Raw genomic sequence first — 7716 nt, forward strand, 5'->3', positions numbered from 1 at the left:
GACAGATAAGTATCTTGCAAGCCGTGAGCATCAGCCTTCGAATGTCCCTCTGTTGACTTTCCTGGAAGTCTTACTGGGCATGGTGGAGTTGCATTTACTCCCAGCCTCTGGGAGGAGGCTGCGCCCTGGATGGCGCCCGGCTCTAACACTGGGCAAGGAGACCTCCTCTAGCAGGGGTCACACCCTTCTGCACCTGCTGCCCTGCCCTCTGCAGTTACGTTTTAAGCCTCACTTGTTTCATTCTATGGAGATCTTCCTTCCCTTTGCCCTTGGTCCCTGCTGTCATACCTCTTTGATGCTAAAACTGCTGGTCTGCTGAAACCTATGAGTTTACCCATCTACCCATCTACCCAGACACCTACCCATCTATCCATTTATTACCTTCCTACTACATACCAGGTGCTGTATTTGGTACAGGGGATACTGAGATGAATAGGACATGGTTTCTGCCCTCAAGGGACTTATAGTTGGCCCAGGCAGACAAATAAAAAGGCCAGTGATTTTATATGTGGACATATAAAAGTCACATCATATGAAAGAATTACAATGAAATATTTCATGCCCACTCCTGCTGTGCAGAGCCCCAGTTTTCTGCCCCACTAACTTCAACCAAGTTGTTGAAATCCTTCCAGGGATATGTGCCACCCAGGTGTCTGGGTCGGGTGGGCATACGGTGGATGCCTTCTGGATCTGGGGACTCTGGCTGAAGTAAATATACAGAGTCACTCCAGCAGGGTCCCATGGGGCTATGTCCTACTGGTACGCCGGCAAACACACTTTCATTCTTTTCAACTCTCCTTCCTACAACTGTGGGTTAATCCTCCCAGGCTACTGTAATATCTGTGATGTGTGCCAATTCTGCTGGTCTGGATACTCCACTGTTTCCTCAGCCGCTTCTTTGGAGGTGACATGAGGCACCCTAAAACTTGCATTCCAAATCCTGTGTGAGTCATTTCCATTGCCTCTTGGGAGGCCCAACACCATCATTTCACACTTTACCGCCCGTGATGGATATTCACTGTCACGTAAAATGGTGGGCCGGAAGAAAGGCCACATCAGGTTAAAAAGTGATTGTTTAACTTAGGGGAGTGTAGCTGAGTGCTAGTGACTCAGAGCCTGGAGAAAATACACACGAATGGAGGATGTCTAGTGGATATATTTTGTAGGTGTTCAACGCTTACATTCATCTGGTATGTGCTGGGACACCTACACTGTTGGTTAATAGCTGGTATATTTCTGATTAGTTGGTGTCCATGCCATACAGATTGGAACCATTTCAATGATTAATAGTGTTAATGTAAATAAGTACTTCATGGGATAGTTTTGAATGAAGAATGCCTGTATTTTCTGTATAATCAATCACATATATTAGGTCTGAGATTTTAAAAGCATTTTCTGAGCCCCATTAACCTTTCCTTGGAAATTTCTCAGGGTGACCTCCTTGGGTAAGTAATGGGGCCAGGCAGGCAGGCCCTGGGTCTCCTTCCTTCTCCTGCCCGCACTTCACCTGCTCTGAGGTCTTGCATTAGGTTCTGAGTTAAGATTTCTTTTGAAGAAATTAGAAATAAGGCTGAAACCCTTTGAGACATACGATCCCAATACTCTGGTGGTATTTCTATGGAGGCCATGGGGGATGTATGGGGAAGGGCACCTAATCCAGTCTTGGGGTGAGGCATGAATTAGGGAAAGCATTCCATAAAAAGTGATTTCTGAGTGTGTGTAGGGTGGGGTAGGGCGATTACGTATCTTCTAGGCAGAGGTAGCAACACATGTGAAGTCCCAGAAGGAAGGCAAAGAGAGTTTAACTTCTTCAGAAAAGGTGCAAGGTGTTCAACATGGCTGCAGCGTTTGGTTTAAGATGAGACTGAAGAGCTGCCTGCCTGCCTATTCCACCTTGGTAGTTTCACATCCTTCAACCAATGCTCTGGACCCGGGCAGTGCCTCCCAAACTCTTGAACTTCAAGCCTAGCGAGGGCACCATCTGTTCCCCCCTGTCCTCTCAGCACTGCAGAACTTCGACCCAGCCGTATTCTCAGAACCTGCTTCCCACGTGACTCAGTCTGAAAGACCAGACGCTGAATCCAGTTAGCTCACCCGTACACTTGCTTTTTTTGAAGTCTGCATATACCCAGCAACTTTCCAGATTCCTGAGCCCAATCAAGCCTGGCACTTGATTTGTCTAAACCAAGTGCTGAATTTCCACTGGCCGTGACCTAGTTTTCTGACTCTCATTTGGTTTCTTAGTTGAGTCTTTGGCTAAGAATGTTGCAATGGAATAATACAGTGATCTTCTGAATGCTCAACTCCCTACAGCCAGAAGGGGCAGCCCCTTTAGGAAGTCAGCCTTGGGTTTCCTGAAGTCTAGCCAACCCTCGACAAATATGGTGCTCTCCCTCCAGTTTGCTAAGATGTCTTTAGTACCAAATTGTAGTCCAGCCTATGGCATTTTAGATTAAAATCAAGTCTTTCATTTGTGGGAAATGTTCTATTCTCTTTTCTTCACATTGAACTTCTCTTAGTCAAAGGGGATCTCCGGGTTGTGAGAATTGAAAATGCCAGCAATTTCTTCCCCTTGTGCAGAGTTGAGCACCGGGTGGGTGCTAGCGAGGGAACTTTGGGTTTGTCAAAACCAAACAGCTCAGTTCAAAGTCTTTAAGGAACACTTTCTAGTGAAGAAACCATCAGGTCCTACGCTGCTTATTATGGTCTCCAAATTGTTGATTGTGACAAAGCAAGTTTTGTGTACAGGAAACAACCACTTCCCTTCTCCCTTTGGAGAACCTAAAAAAAAATTTGATCTTAGATAAGAAGCCATAAATAATTAGATAAACAATTACTCAGCCTTTACCTTTTTTTCTTTTAATCCTATAATGGTACTTTAGCAATAACATCAAACACCACCTTTCCTCTTCAGTTTTCAGAGTGAATAAAAATAGGAATAGAACTTAACTAAGTACTTGGTTTTTAAGACTTTTGTTAGTTGTAGAGGATACTGTTATTGATCCATTGCTGGCTCCTAATTTGCTAACCATGCATGACTACACAACTGAATGCAAGTTTTCCCTAAGCAGAGAATAAGACCATTTTTATAGTATGCCACAGGGGACGTAAATTTCCCAGTATATGAAGTGCCTTAGATTAAGACTATGCCTTTAGATGTGAACCATAGCTCCAATGGTTAGTTTTAACTATCTAAACTTCAACTTCTCCCAAGCCATAAAGAAGTTAAAAGCCAGGTCATTCTCTAAACAGAGGCTGGGCTTTACAATATACTGTTATCTTTTATGGGAAGAAAAGTGTTGGCAAAGCTCCATAAATGTTAAGCTGGCTTATCCTATATAGCTTTCTTGGGGAAGTCAGGAATAAAAATATGACACATCAATTTGAACAATAAATATTTGCCATCGGGCTTCCCTGGTGGCACAGTGGTTGAGAGTCCGCCTGCTGATGCAGGGGACATGGGTTCGTGCCCCGGTCCGGGAAGATCCCACATGCCGCGGAGTGGCTGGGCCCGTGAACCATGGCCGCTGAACCTGTGCGTCCGGAGCCTGTGCTCCGCAACGGGAGAGGCCACAACAGTGAGAGGCCACAACAGTGAGAGGCCTGCATGCCGCAAAAAAAAAAAAAAAAAAAAAAAACTCAAATAAGTTATCCATGTAACCTTGTGACTTCAATTTTCACGGGTTCTTTTTGTCTCTGGGCCTGTATACCAAAAAAAAAAAAAAAAAAAAATATTGCCATGTACTTAGTGATAGATTAGACATTTACTATTTGGAAATATTCTGGAAAAAAAAGTAGAAGTCATTTTACCATGGAGAATATGACTATCCATTAACATGTGAAAAGAATTTCCAGGATTTGAAATCACTCAAAACAATTGATTTAATATTTAACATTGGCATTTTATGTATTTTTACTATTTTATAACCATGGCAATACCTGTTTATAATTTGATTGGTATAATCTTGGATAATATGCTCTGACCAGTAAAGCCTATTTCATGAAAGTTTTCAAGGCAGAAGCTTCATTTAATGCTCTAAAGTAGTTGTGTAATTGTACCTTTTATTTTATTAAGCCTATTTGCCTCGCAAATAGTAGAATTGATTGCATCTATACCCTCCTCTATGCCTCCTTACGATGCTTCTGTCATTCATTCATTCACTCTACTTAAGTCATTCATTATTCATTCATTCTACTTAACACCTGTTGAGCACCTACAGTTGCCTAGCTACCCAGCAAGGTGCAAGGACACAAAACGAATAGGACTGGGTCTTTGCCCTCCAGGGGTAAAAAGCAAGTGGAACGGCAGTGTGTGACCTGCTGTGACTCAAGTGTTCACAGAGTGCAGAGGATCAATGGAGGGAGGGGTTGGGTCTAGACAGGGGCCTGGTCTACACAGTTCTACTCGATGCAGGATTTCCCACGGAAGACGGACAAGAGGTTGTCATGAAAGAGTCCTGCGCTGGGAATTAGAAGACTTGGGTCTGGCTCCTCGTCCAGCTACTTACTAGATTTGTGATCCTGAACAATTCACTTCAACTCCCTGAGTTTTCTAACCTGCAAAATAGAAATAATAGTAGCGGCTCACTCATCACACGGAATGGTGCTTTTAAGGTTCAAATGAGCTAATGCATATAATTGCATTATATAATGTTATTTACATTTTGTAGCTTTCATATTATGGGCACTACTTATTATTGTGACTGCTTCTGGACTCCATAATGAGACGGGGGATGAAGAATTTGGAGAGGACTCAGAAGAGATAGATAAGAAGGTAAAAAAAGAATAAAATGGGAAACCTGAGATAATTGTGCAGTGAACACAAGAGGGGCTCCAGGTGTTTCCTATATTTACCAAGAGCTGAACAAGAAGAAATGGATTTAAGTTGCAGCATGAGGGATTTAGGTTAGGAATAAGGATGCTTTTATTTTCTCTAAAGAGCTGTTAAAAGACTAAAATGGCCAGTGAAAGAAGCTTCTGGTTTTCCTCCTCTGGGAGTCTTTAAAAATAGAAAGAACAGGGGCTTCCCTGGTGGCGCAGTGGTTGAGAGTCCGCCTGCCAATGCAGGGGACACGGGTTTGTGCCCCAGTCCGGGAAGATCCCACATGCCACGGAGCGGCTGGACCCGTGAGCCATGGCCACTGAGCCTGTGCGTCCGGAGCCTGTGCTCCGCAACAGGAGAGGCCACAGCAGTGAGAGGCCGCGTACAGCAAAAAAAAAAAAAAATAGAAAGAACAGAGCCATCTTACAGTGGGTCAGTCGTCAGTGCAGAGGATCCAAACAGAGTTCAATTACGAGAATTGCCCAGCTAATGCTTGGAACATGCACAGCTTTAAATTATTCCTTTGGGGGAGAACCAGAATCTGGAGAACTACGTCAGGGCCCCCCTTACCTTCTGGACGAAGTGGATGGAAAAGACACGCTTTCTCTTCTGCAGACTTGTTTCTGTTACTCTTTGTTCCTTATTTTGTATACCTGCAGATATTTCACACCTATACAGCCTGAGGGCCATGAAAGTCATTTGCTTCAGGACCAACTAAGCATGCACCTGGTTTCTCTTAAGCACTTGGGTTGATTCTCATTCTTCGTGGGATTCTCTGTTTTCATCTCAATGCCACGTGGAGTGCCGTACAGGCCTAGTGGACACTGGATTAACCCAAGCCACTAAGTTACAGCCCTCACCTCAGTATAATATATTTCAGGGATTCCTGATATGTGGCTGGTAGGAAACGAGGTACATTGGCACCTAAAGACCATACTTAACTCGGCTAGTTTCCAGGCTCTATAAAGTGAATAAAATGAAACAGAATCTTTAAAGCAACCAGGTACAGACCTAGTCCAGGCAGAAAGCAAGGGACAGTCTGCATCACTGGTGCAAACATTCTTCAAAGAAACCAATTGTCCTATTGGAGTTCTTCTGAAATGTTCTTGAACCCCCACCATGATTAAACTTGGCTTTCATTCCCAAAAGAAATGAGAGCCTGCAAATGAGCAGCAGTCTATGGTGCGTTTGCCTCTCTGGCTGTGGGTTCGCCCTGCCATTCCTTCTTGCCCTGCCCTGCCTTAGCTCTGGGAGGAAGGGTTCAGCACCAGACAACGCTCCAACGGGTCCTCTACTTTCCATGCGTGATATTTGTCATTCCTGAAATCGCAGTTCTATCTGAAACATATTTCCCCTCATATTACACCATAGCTTGGAGCTACAGTGATGCTTTCTTTTCCCTTTCATCGTTGGAGTCTGCCTCTGTATTGTGTAGTCAACAGGGAAAATGGCAGAAGTAGGAGGGAGTTTCTGTTATAACTGTCTATTTTTAGTGGCTCGTAAACTTCCCAATATTCCTTTGGCCTGAAGCTACCACATGCTTGGTCTTAGCCTAAAGGGAAGTTATCTTGGAAAGTTTGAGTAAAATTCTCTCCATTGCTGCTTGGGCTGGGTAAGGGAGACAGAAAAAAGTGGGCTTTTGGAAAATCAGGTCAGTAACTTTGGGGCTGGTGTGGAATTGGCCGCAGGAATTCTGCGTGGTCCATCCTCCCCCTGCCCCCCATTAGAGGTGGGGCTGCTGGACTGAACACTTGGTGGGGCCCTTTCCTAGGCTGCTTCTTACCACAGGAAAGTGGCCATGCCATTGCCCCTGAGTTAAGGGCAGTCAATGGGCTACACTGTGGTATGAAAGAAAAAACTAGATCAGAACTAAGGAGACTCACAATTTGCCTCTTACTATTTGTGTGGCCTTGGACAAATCTAGGCCCTTCCTTGGAGTTCAGTTCCCTTCTCTATAAGATGAAGTAGTTAGGCCAGCTCTCATTTCTAATTCTGCTCTGGAATAAGAGGTAGAAATATATTTTTTCTTGGGATGAAAGTACTCAAATAACTGGGGGGAAATGATCTTCATCCTTTAGGGGAGCTGCTGGTAAGAAGCCATTGAGACCAAAGGCTTTTCCTGTAGCTCATATTTGGGAGAATAAAAATTTGAGGCCCTGGAGTACAAATATATAGCGGATTTCTTGTTTGTAGAGGGTGGAGATGTAGGAAAGATATAAACAAAAGTGAAGTGATGATTTTTTTAAATGGTCATTCCATGTAGTTCCCCAGAAGTGAAACTATTTATCCATCAAAGCAGATGAAAGCCAAGGTCAACTCTCTTTCCTTCAAAAATATGAAAAATTTCATTTGTTTATTTATTCATCTATTTATTTCTTCAACTAATATTTACTGAACGCCCACTAATTTTTACCCTTTCCTCATGGAGTGGGAAAGGAAATGGACAGGGGGAGGGAAAGGTAAGGATAAAAAAACTGGCTGACACCTGGTCACAGAAGGTGGGCTTGGGGCCTCGGGTGTGCGCTGAACGTAAGAATGGTATCCTCCGGGGGGACCTAGAGCATCGCTGAGCAGACAGAGTGACCAGATGCCTAAACTGTATGTTTGTGCTTCCCAAATGCTTCCAGGTTTCAGAGGCAAATCCCCCTCTCTGGCTGGCAGAGACGCGAGGGCTCTGCATTCAGAGGCAATTGGCAGGATGCCATCACACCTACATCAACCTTCTCGCTTCCTTGCTCCATCATCCATTCCCATGGGAAGCTCTGAGTTCCCACATGTCCTCAGCCAGGAAGGTCAGCGTGGACACATCTGTGTGTATCTCAGGGTGGGGCTGATAAGCACCAGCTGCTGGACCCTACTGGGCCCAGAGCACCACATCCCCTTCCATATCAGCT

This window comes from Neophocaena asiaeorientalis, unplaced genomic scaffold, assembly GCF_003031525.2.
Source record: "Neophocaena asiaeorientalis asiaeorientalis breed wild unplaced genomic scaffold, Neophocaena_asiaeorientalis_V1.1 scaffold96, whole genome shotgun sequence".
NCBI classification, from domain to species: Eukaryota; Metazoa; Chordata; class Mammalia; order Artiodactyla; family Phocoenidae; genus Neophocaena; species Neophocaena asiaeorientalis.